Here is an 11,813-nt window from a genome sequence, read left to right as displayed (position 1 = left end):
TAGAGAGAAGGAGCTTGTGAAGAAGCACAAAGGGACATGGGGGCACTGACTAGAGCAAGCACACCTGCAATGGGCGGCCATCAGGTAAGGGACTTGGGCTTCAAGGGAGAGTCAGAGTCATGCAATAGAAGTGGTAGAGAAGAGCTTGGGAGATGGATTTCATGGAGTAATAGCGGAGGGGAAAAGAAAACCAACTTCTCCAGTATCAAGAGGGAAGAGTCTCAGCCTCTGGGAATTGACGCGTTTCAGGAAGAGCACAGTGTGAAGCCCTGCCTTGAGTCTTGAGTCTTCTAAATTTAAAGGGTTTTCTCTCTGCATTTATTCCCTTCAACAAGAATGTTTATAGTAATCCAAGAGCAAGTTCCAAGCAATCCATGAAACATGCCTATATAGATCTGAAATTTATTTATATGCAGGGCTTAAATTTTGTCTCAACTCGAAACTTTCTTAAAGTATTGGAGAAGAGTTGGTGGGTGTCCTCCAAGTCCACACACTGATGTGTCTGCTTGGTAGGATTCCTTCTAGTTGTTTCATCCCTCTTCCATCAATCCCATCTGAAAACCAAAGGCAATTAGTAATCTGCAATTGTTGTTTGTTTCCTACCTGACCATTTAAAACCATTTTAAAGTTTTATTACACATGTGGACAACCATAAACAATAGGTGAAATTGCTTATTTGTACATGAACATGTGGATATTTAAAAATTTGTCAGTGTTTTCATTCTCGTAATAGTTTTTAACCTATTTCTACTGTGTTTTTTATTTACCGTGCATGATTTTCTTTGTCATTCTCATCTCTTCTCATTTTTTGTTAGGATGACCTTGTTCTGTGTTTTTTTTTCCATCTTCTTTACTGGTTTGGGACTTATATATTACCTGTTATTTTAGTGGTTATCCAGAATTATGCTTAATTAAAAGGACTTAAGTTAGGCAATCTGCTTCCTTTCTTAATACCAAAAGGACATTAAAATTCTTTAACTTGGATCTTTCCACCTTCCACCTTCCATGCTACTGGTTTCCAGTATTTTAATTGTCCTTATTTATCAGCTACCCCCTAAATTAGGCACACAATTATTACATTTAAAGCAATTTTTAAAAGATTTATCATGTTTACTAATTTCTTTTTTAATCTTACTTCTTATGTCCTATTCTTCTTGGATCAATTTCCATTTTACTGAAGTTTATCCTGCTGGAAAAGAGAAATAATTTATGTCCTATGCTAAACTTAGTGTGTCTATTATCTCCTGTAGTTGCCCTAGCAATTCTGTGGACTTATTATTATCCCCATTTTACAGATAGGAAAATGAGGTCATAGAGAGGAAAGGGACATGCATAAGGAAAACCACAGAATAGATGCATTGCAGATGCGGCCAGATGTTTCAGCCAAATACATCTTTGGGTGACCAAAGAAGCAACATGCTTAGAGTCAAATAGAAACATCTTGGGCTAATCAAAAAACAGGAGATTGTGGAGTATTAGGATGGGTTCTGTGAAGAGTGTCAAAAAGGCTAGCTTGGGTTTAATCATACAATTTTAGAGAAAATGTTTGGGAATAATCTCTTAAAATTGTTAGCTGCAGAGGTTTTATTTTAAGTTTTTAAAAAGTCTGGGTGAAACATGTGACACCAAAACTCCTTCTGGGCTGACGCATGGTGATGGATGTTGGTTGTTAGGATGATATTATGGTTTTAGGAAGAACCGGAAGGAGATTTTTAATAATTCATCATGATATTCAGTTGCCGCCTTTAATAGTGTCTGCAACTGCTTGTGACTTGAAGCCCTTTGGGTTAATAATAATAATTTAAAAAACCCACCCAAAGTCAATGCTAAACAAGCAATTAACAAACAAAACAACACTGATTATTAGACATGCAGCAGTCAAGTTAATTCACTCAATCTGTCGATTGGTTCCACACTTCTCACAAGCATGAAATCCACTTTCACAATTAAAGCTAGATCATTAAAACTGCAGCCTGTTGGCAGTGACACATATTGTAGCTCAAATCCACTTTAAAACTAAACTTGCAGTCCTTAGAATGGTGACAATGTGCTGAAAACCCACATCCACGCTCCCTCCATGCCGTACTCTTTCTGGCTTCCATTTTAGTGGATACTGAGTGCTCAAATGCACTGGCTGGTGTGGGCCAGTCTGCCTGGTGACACCCCAGTCGAGAGGCCAACGTTAGTAGACTCTCGACTCTGGCTGCCACCCGTCCTTAGGTGAGCACAGGCCGGGATTCTCTTCCCCCAGTGAAACACGCCTCGCCTCATCCAAGTGATGACCGTGCTGAGGTGGCAGGGTCCGTGGGGGCTTGCTGTCCAGAAGGAACACCAAACACAGAGAAGTTTGTTGTCGCTGGCCGTGGCTGAGGTGCCAAACCACGTTCTGCGTCTAATGCTGGGCAGCTGTCGTGAGGTCAATCGCCTGAGTCAATCTTTCTACGTCCTGGTTTACTGGCTGGTAAAATGGAGTCATAAGAAAGACTCAGTGGATGCAAGTGAAGCTCTCTTACTGAATGATCAGTAAATGTTAGATACTATTTCCATTATTTTAAATTTTCACTGGTTCATCGTAGCTAAATGAGCTGGGAATCTAGGTCAGGGCCAGGTGAACGTCAAGGACTCAAAAAACAGGTAGAGGTTTTCAATACTAGAGCCTTGTCACCAGAGCTGTTTTTGAACACAACTGATTTGCTCTAGTAGTATGACTATTACTTCTTCTACCACTGTTACTAACAATATTAATAATACTTAAATCACATAAAAATAAATAAACGTTTGCACTACTTAAAAGTTATGCAAAGTAAAAAGTAAATGTGTCCACTTCTTCATTCAATTTCACTCCCCCTACTATTTCTTCCTCCTACATGTATATATATCTGTCTATATCAGCTAAATTCTCAAATATACAGTTTGCCATGGGATCACACAATGACCTATAATTTGCTGATCTTGTTACATCATGAACATCTGACCCTCTGAATGTACACAGATCTTCTTTAATCTCATGAACGGCGGCCTTGGTCTGGTTTTTCTTAGTTTTCCTTTAGGCTGGGTGTTCACCTGGCAACTTTTTTTTTTTTTCCCGTGTTTTAGCTAACAATTATACATGGTCAACAAAAAAGTTGCAAATGCATTCAGTGTTCCTAAAAGTCCATTTCTTGAATTGAATGTATTCACCAGTTTCGCTAAGAAGAAAAATTAAGATACTTTACACTCTTAGTTTTCTTGGTGCTCCATGCGTCTGTTTCCTTCCTGATAGGTTAGTGCGTTGGTCCAGTGGGCCAACATGGACAGCTGTACCAGTTTGGAATGGTCTCCATGAGTGTAGACCTCGAGTGCAGGCCCAACAAGGCTAAAGTGTGCATTTGAAGCTTTGTGTTTGGGAACTCAATGTGGCAGAGCTTAAAGTTCTACTCTGTAAATCCCAAGGCCTTGTAATAGTTGGTTGCATGTTCCTGAGTTTCCAGGACTTACTCAAGTTAAAAATTGCATTCTTATTTTCCCTTTATTTTCACTTGAACATGCAGGCTATGTCCCCTCATTTGGGACTTGAGTACTAGGGCTATTATAAGCATGTACTCATAATAGCTCATAATAGCTCATTCCTACCGAGGGCTCTAGACAAAGAAGTACCTGCACATACTGTATTGAACTTGTGCTACCTTTGTAAACAGATGACAATAGCAACAGAAAAAGATCTGGAACCAAGATGACTCATGAAGCAATAAGGAGGCAGAGGGCGAGAAGGAAGATGAAAGGGAAAGAGAAGAAACTCTTTAGAGCTGTGCTGTCCGATATGGTACCCACTAGTCACAAGAGGCTCTTAAGCACTTCACCTGTGGCTGGTGCAAATTGTGAAGTGCTCTAAGTATAAAATGGACTTGGTACAAGAAGGAGAATGTGCAATATTGCACTAATAATTTTTGTATTTATTACATGGTGGTATGATAATATTTGGAATATATTGGTTTAAATGAAATATATTAAAATGAATTTCACCTGTTCTTTTTATTTGTTAACTAACTACTAGAGCCCTTAAAAGTGCATATGCGGCTTATATTATATTTCTATCAGATGTTGCTGATCTAGAGTTCTCATTACTGAATAGATAAGGATAATTTCTGATTGATTATATGTTAACAGCACGGGAACAATTTACACATTGTTTCTTTTACAACGCTGGCTAAAATATCAATTTCCCCAAAAGGTTGGCTCACATAGCCCTGTCCCTACTGCAACTCATAGATGATGAATCTGTGGATTCTGGATGAAAGCAGGCTAAGCATATTGAGCATGTGAGATGAAAAACAAAACCTAACATGACTCATCTGGAAACTTGAATTTGATTTAGAAAGGCAGTGAGACATGTAAGGCCCCCCTTCCTTTAATAGACAAAATGGAAAATCAGAAACAAAACAAACAAAGTGGATTTAACAAACTATTCGGAGAGCTTTCAGATTTTGAAAGATATGGCCCTATGACCATTCTGGCACCTGTGAACATATCTAGAAGCTGTTTCCTAACACAGAGGCTTCCTTCCCGCTAGGGAGATGTTTCACAGGGGACAGGTCAGGAGAACGCTCCCTTTTCACAGCTGCAGAGACTGATGTGCAGAATTTGGGGGGATAATGGGGTACCTTAGGTCGGTCCCGACTACACTGGCTGCCTCTGCCTCCCCATCTTCCTTGTCTATGGAGAACCTCTGGCAGAAGTTCTGTCTCCCCCTGTCCCGAGGCATCCGGAGCTTGCTCTGTGCTCTTGTCACCCCTCATAGCTCCGAACAAGTGGCGGCGATCAGGACACCCGGCTGAGCAGTGTTGGGAAAGGAAGATACTTGGCTCAATGGCATCGTAGCCTGCTGCTGCCTGCTAAGTGACAGTGCAGGGGCCAAAGCTGAAGATACCTGTTGCAGTAATACCTGCCTCTCCGCAAGAGGAGATGCTCTTTGTTGGAAACTTACCAGAGATAAATGGTGGTGGTAGAGGAAAGAATTTCAGGGCCTCAAAGAGAGGATGCGCTGGTACAGCCTTATTGTTGAGACATACAGAAGGATCCAGAAGGCATAAATATCATGGAGTCAGCAGCAGAGGCTGGGAAAGGGTAGAGGAGCATGAGCTCTGGTGAGGCAAGTCTCCAGGAGGACAGAAGGGTGCTCAGCAGGGAAGGGAGCGGGGAGGTGGCCAGCAGTAATAATGACAACAACTTCCGCAGCAACCCCCAGGCTACTGTTTACTGAGCACTTACTGTGCATCAGACACTGCAGCAGGTGTTCTGCTTGGGCTACAGCTTTGGGTGGTTGAGTCAGACACTCAGTATCACACAGCCAGTGTGGGGGTGGGGGGTGGGGATAAGAGGCAAAACAAAGCCGTCGAATTCCAAGCTTTTGGCCTTTCTGTTAGGCCAGGAGACTGAGCGATGAACATAATCTCTCCACTTATTATTCACAAACTTGAGCATTGTATGAGCCTTGCTCTGAGATGGCTGCTCATCATGTTTGGCTGAGCCACAGCTCATGGGAAGTTGATCTGCACTTTGTCTATATCTCTGAAGAGATGGTTCTTAAATGGGGACAATCCTCCCCATTTGGGACATACGACAATGCCTGGAGACATTTGTGATTGTCACTTCTGGGTGTGAAGGTGGGGGAACAGTAGGTATAATAGGCATCTAGTACATAGAGAAGTGGGATGCTGCAAACATGCTGCAATGCACAGAACAGGTCCCCAGTAACAGAATATCCAGCCCCAAAATGTCGATTCTTCCAAGGTTGAGAAACCACATCCTTAAGGAAAGCTGTGACCATTTGCATGGAGGTCCTGTCTCATCCTGTCCCCTCCAGGCCATGCCACAGCTTGGTTGATTGCTCATTCATTCAACATATATTATTACGTTTCAACTAAGCGGCCAACACCATGAGAAGCTCTGTGGACAGACTTTATTAAGACACCAAATGATTTGATCCAATATCTGTCAAATGGGTAGATGAAACCCATAGATGCAGCTCTAAGGGATGTGTCATTCAGAAACCGTTAGTCAAGAAGCTGTTGACACACAAATATTTTTGAAAACGCAACACACTAGGTTAGACTTCTACAAGTTTTTAGGAAGATAAGAAGATGATTAAAAATATTTTTATGTCAGTTATCAAATTTCTATTTGAAGTTAAATACATACTTATTCTCCATCCTGGAGCCATAATGTTTGTTTTTTTATCTAATTCAATTTCCTAAAAAGTACAAAGTGCTTTCATATAACATCCAAAGATTTTTTTTAAATGTATCTGCAAAGAATTTCCACTTGTAACTTGCATGTTGGTTATTAAAAATTATATTTGAATGTTTGTTGCGGAGAATCACACTTTTTCATTTACAACTTAAACAGTGTTCTGAAAAGTGAAGCTTGCTCATCCATCTTATACTTATTAACCCCTTGAGTAAGACATCACTAAACTCGTACTTAATCACACTCATTTATGAGAACATTGACATTAAATTAGCAACATTTTGGAAGGTCTTCCTCCTTGCACAGATTTATACAAGTAGGAATTCAAAAATAACTAGAAGAGGCTAATTTTGTAAGACTTCTCACAAATCTTCTATATCACTAGCAGTTCTATGGGTCGAAAAAAAATCAGACTCAGTTGCTGACCTCGGGAGCTAACTATCTGACAAGGGAGACAAAAATCAAAGCTATCACCTGGAAAATGAAAGTCTCAGCTGTCCCAGCGGCAAAGACAGAGCAGTCTGGATTGGAGCACATGACCTAGTCAGGGCATCAGGGGAGGCTTCTCTGAGGAGGTGGCCTTTGAGCTGAGAACTCACCAAGGTGGGGAGCGGACATCCAGGCAGAAGGAACAGCGTGTTTCAAGGCGGGGGGCCCGGGGGCTTGGTGGGCTCAGCAGCTTCAGCAAAGGCGGGCGAGAGAGTGAAGTGTGCGGCGTTGCAGCAGGGCAGGCGGGGAGCTGTGATGTGGGTCCAGAGCATCCGCTGTTGTCTTATGATCAGTGGGGGACAATTACAATGTTCAGGTCAGGTGGGTCGAGTAAGTGGACATGCATTTCGAAAGCTCCCCCTGACCGCTGCGTGGGGAATGAATCATTTTCAGAGCAGAGTGAAGGGAAGGAGCTCAGCTAGGGAATAACTGGTTAACCCAGGAGAGAGGATGAACTGGGAGTAGGATGGTGGCAATGGAAACGGAGAAGGAGAGGGATTTAAGGAAGGTTTAGGTGGTAAAATCCACAGGGTTTTCTTTAAAATGGATTGGGAGATGGAAGTACTGGGGACTTGCCCTGGGTTTCAGGGCATATGTCTTATATACTATATCATGGCAAAAACTGTTTGACTCAGAAACTGTCCAATGATAGGGTGGGAATGTCGTGATACACCTGCCCTGTCTCCCACGAGCAGGGAAAGGCCTCTCGATCCCCCTGTGATGGTATTACTTTCCGTCAGGGGCCGGACTTGGCCTTTAATTCAGAAAAATCAGCCATCCGCTCTGAAATAGGAGGGGACATCTGGGGAATCTGAATATCTACCCCAAGGAACTCAAACCCTGCCAAATTTCAATCACTAGCACAAACCCCGATACTCCCATTTCCTTCTGTGGCAATAATGACATTTGAAACAGGAAAGCGCGATCTTCTGAAAAGCAGGGTTCCTCCAAGGGCGCCCACTTGGCCGGTCCCCACCAGGCTGTCTGCTTCAGCAGTTAATTTGCCCGGAAACAGCTTCTGCCCTGGCCTGTGATGGACCCGGGGCTGAGACCGGCCATTCAAGGCTGACCTGCATTTCTGCTTTCTGGACTTGCCCTCTCTCAGGGTCGAGGCAGTACCTAGGTACAGAAAGTACAGCCCAAGAGGAAGAGAGTGGGAGGGTGGCCCAAAGTCAAGGAGGGGAGAGGTAGTGATTGGAGGGGAGGGGAGGAGGGAAGCCCCGCTCCCTGCAGGCAAGGGCTCAGCCTCTGCCCAGGCAGAGCGGTCCATTCCCCCTGGGGCGAGAGCATCACTCTCTAAAGAATCTAGCGGCCTGATCTGGGTTCAAATCCCAGCTCTGCAAGCTGCAAGCCTTAGGACAAGTCACTTCACCCCTCTGAGCCTCGATCTCTTTTGAAAAATGGGAACGTTTACTATTTGGAATAGCTCTGAGGATGAAGGGATTTTGCTACAAGGGATAGGAAGCCCTTGGCTTGGCTCCAGGACTGTTTGGCAAAAGACCTAGTTTTGAGGAAGGGAAGGGCACACAGATGGGAGCTTACCTTAAGGCGCTTTCTCATCCTCCACTCTCCTGGAGCACAACTCTCTGGGCTCCAAGAAGTCCATGATCTTGGGTCAGCGCATTAGCTGATTTAGTAAGTTTCTCTATTGAGCTCAGGCAAAGTGGCTGAGGCCGACATTTGGACGGGCTTTCCTTCTGACACACACTCCTCTCTCTGACTCAGCCGGCTCAGGTCATGGGACGGCAATCACATGCACTCTGAGCTGTTGGGGGATTTTGAACTACATCACTCCAATTGTTATTATTTCATCTATTAAAATGGGATTTTTTTTTTTTTGCCTGAAATTGTTTAGTGATAATAGTCCTGGACTTTCTTCCAAAAACCATAAAGATGGCCTCTCAAATTTAGAAAATGCTGAATTTGTTGGAAAGTTTTATTAAGCTGTTTAGAATTTAAAACAGCAGCTAACAGCAAAGCAGTTAAGAAATAAACAGCATTTCAGGATGTTTTCCAGTTCCTTCATGAAGCTATAACTCAAAATCCTGTCACATTTGGAAAAGGAGACAGGTCAAGTGCCTCAACATCCCAAGTGTCTTTTCAGAAAACAGTCCTTCATCTGGAACAGCAAATTCAACATTTAACACCATGGTTGCTTGATGAGCTGTACACTAACATCTAAGAGCTGGGAAATAACTCCCAAGTCAGCCCTCAGCCTTTTTCCCTTTCAGTCAAATGAAAAATTTCTTTACTTTATAAAGAAGGGGTATTTCAAAGCTCTCCTTAGGAAATGTTGACAGGCTAATTGCTTTCCTTACAAACAAACTCCAGTCTGTGCTTTATTTCCATCTCTCTCTTCTGCCTGTATCTGTCTTGCCCAGGTGACCTGATGATCTAAAGATAGAGCCACTCTCTGATCTAAGAGGGTCTTCTCTTATCTCTGTTACGAGCAGGCTTGCTCCTCTCCCACTGCTTATCTTTCTTCTAACCTCCTCTCTGCACATCTTTCTCCACCTTTTCAGGAACCATGCTCCAATCTGTACTGAATAATCTTGCCACCATGTCCATCCTCTCCTCTTATTTGTATTTTCCCTCAAATGAGTTTTTCAGTCTGACTCAGGGATCCTCTGCAACTTCAGATGGACAGTCAGTGCTGGCCATATCACACTGTTGGAAGGGACCTAGGAAATTGTTAAGGCATCCTTATTTCACAGGTGAGATAACCAGGGATCAGCGAGGAGAAGTCATTTACCCCAGCACCAGTAGTTACACAGAGGCAAGACTGGAGCCCAAACTAGACCTTCTGTCTCCTAGCCCAACTTCTCCTCAATTATCATGCATGCCAACAAGTCTGAAATTAACCCCTTCTGGTAAAAGAGTATGTCCTCTGGCTCATGGTAGGTATTCAATGAATTCTTATTGAGTGAATGAATAGATACTGAAAAAGTAAACATGAATATTTTTTTAGGAATTTAGTTTTAAGTAAAGCATGCATTCCCCATCACATGCCCACACTCCTGGCCACCAGCTCTTGGTCGTGCACGAGTATCTGTGGATAGTACCAGCAGAAAGCAAAGACAATGAGAGTCTCACGCTGGCACTGACTTATATCAGGGAGAAGCAAGGAAGCATCTGATTTTGTTTTGATTTTCAAATATTGTTTGCTAGGTCATCTAGGTAGTGAATTTTCAGAAGCCAATTAATTTACAAGCTCAGTCAAAACCAATGATTCTAGAAAAAAGTAAAACAGCATTTTAGGAGCTGAAGATAAGGAGATGCATCCAAATTCTCCTGCTTCCAGTGGCTCAAGCTTGCTAGGAGCTTCCTGTTTCTGCCCTCACCTAAGAAAGCCTTCTGAGGAAATGGCTTTCCTCTCTTGACTTCTGAATATCCATCCCTCTCCCTTTTAATCAGGTGTACCAGTGTCTCCTTATGTCAGTGCACTCAGTGCCTTGTCTTTGAAACACTTTGCTTTACTTGCATTGACCCTTGCCTCAGTACATAGCAGGCACTTACTCTTCCTTTCCTAGAGAAAAGTGGGTGCATTTCAGGAGTTGTCAGGGCAAAGTTAAATGAGATTGAGGACTAGTCCATGGAAACCCATTCTTGTGGGAAACTTCCAACACTTTTTTGTAGAGCACTGGGGATATTTGGACCTTTGTTAGTAAAGTAAAAGATGCCCAGTGTCACTGTAATTAGGTTATAAGCAGTGAAATGGCTTAATTTGTGCTAATAGTTTAGTGGCGCTAAGGACGTATAGCTGAGCATGTTACTGGATGGACAAATGGATAGATGGTTGGATAGATTGATCAGTGAGCTAAAGCCTTTTTTATATCAAGTAGAAATAATCTTGACTTTTCAGAATGATGAGCCTAAATATTTTCCTTAAAGGCTAGGGAGACAATGAGTTTGCTGAACTCAGACTTAAGGTCTTTTCTAGAAATGTCTGACCTTTTTCACTTCTAGAAATTGCATCTTATCCATTGTGCCCTTGTGACAGCCTGTAGTTCATGGACCCACATTTATCTTTGTATGTTGGCTTGCCCATCCATACCATGAGGCTGTGAAGACTATTTTGTGACAGAGCCCATGTCTTATTTTATCAGCTTGTAAAAATTATTTTTAACTTTGTAATTTGTAAATAGTTTTAGACTTACATAAAAGTTGTAAAAATTGCACAAATAATTTATGTGTGGTCTTCACTTAGATTCTCTTCAAATATTAAAAATATATTAAAATATTAACATTTACCACACTTGTCTCATCATTTTATCTGTCCATGTCTATCTAGAGATAGATATTTATCTCTCTCTACCATCTATCTACACACACACAATTTTTTCCTGAAATATCTAAATGAAAGTTGCATATGTAATACCCCTTTACCTCTAAATACTTAAGTATAAATTTACATAACCACTGCTCAATTATTAAAATAAAAAGTAACACTGATTCAATTCTAATATTTTATCTGCAAGCTTTATTCAAATTCACTAATTGTCTTTCTAAAATCCACGGACTGCTCCAGCATCTTATCCAGTTCCCTTTAGCACTTTGTTCTTTAATCTGCAACAGTTCCTCAGCTCTGCATGTCCTTCACAATCTTGACACTTTTGAAGAGTACAGACTAGTTGTTTTGCGGAATGTCCTCAATTTGGGTTTGTCTGAGGTTTTCTCATAATTAGGTTCAGACTATGCATTTTGGCAGGAAAGCCACAAAAGTGATGTTATATTCTTCTCAGTGCATCATATCATGAGGCACATGATGTTGATTCGTCCTATTTTTTTGTGATGTTAATGTTAATTGCTTGGGGAGATGGTATCTGACAGGCTCTCTACTGTAAAGTTATGATTTTTCTTTCTGTAATTAATTAGACTCGTACAGAGAGATACTTTGAGACTATGTAAATATCCTGTTTCTCATGGTACTTTCACCCACTAATTTTAGCATCTATTGATGATCCTTGCTTGAAACAATTATTACTGTGGTGGTTGCCAAGGGGTGATTTTCTAATTCCACCCTTCCTTCTACATTTATTAGTTGGAATTCTGACATGTCTTTTGCATCTGTGTTCTCGTTGTTCAGTATGGCCCAAAGA

The 11,813-nt window shown here is 41.8% G+C and overlaps 1 long non-coding RNA gene across 1 annotated transcript; it reads right to left on the bottom strand.

The window, feature by feature from the left end:
• Window positions 1-399: 399 nt before the first annotated feature.
• Window positions 400-8,403, bottom strand: LOC143683518 (uncharacterized). The gene is made up of 3 exons (XR_013175510.1): window positions 8,257-8,403; window positions 6,825-6,996; window positions 400-554 (listed from the first exon to the last, which is right to left on the bottom strand). It is a non-coding gene; the product is annotated as an uncharacterized LOC143683518 (long non-coding RNA).
• Window positions 8,404-11,813: the final 3,410 nt, after the last annotated feature.

This window comes from Tamandua tetradactyla, chromosome 1 (assembly GCF_023851605.1).
Source record: "Tamandua tetradactyla isolate mTamTet1 chromosome 1, mTamTet1.pri, whole genome shotgun sequence".
Classification (NCBI taxonomy): Eukaryota; Metazoa; Chordata; class Mammalia; order Pilosa; family Myrmecophagidae; genus Tamandua; species Tamandua tetradactyla.
The sequence above is the reverse complement of the archived record's forward strand: the minus strand, read 5'-3'. Positions and strand labels throughout refer to the sequence as shown.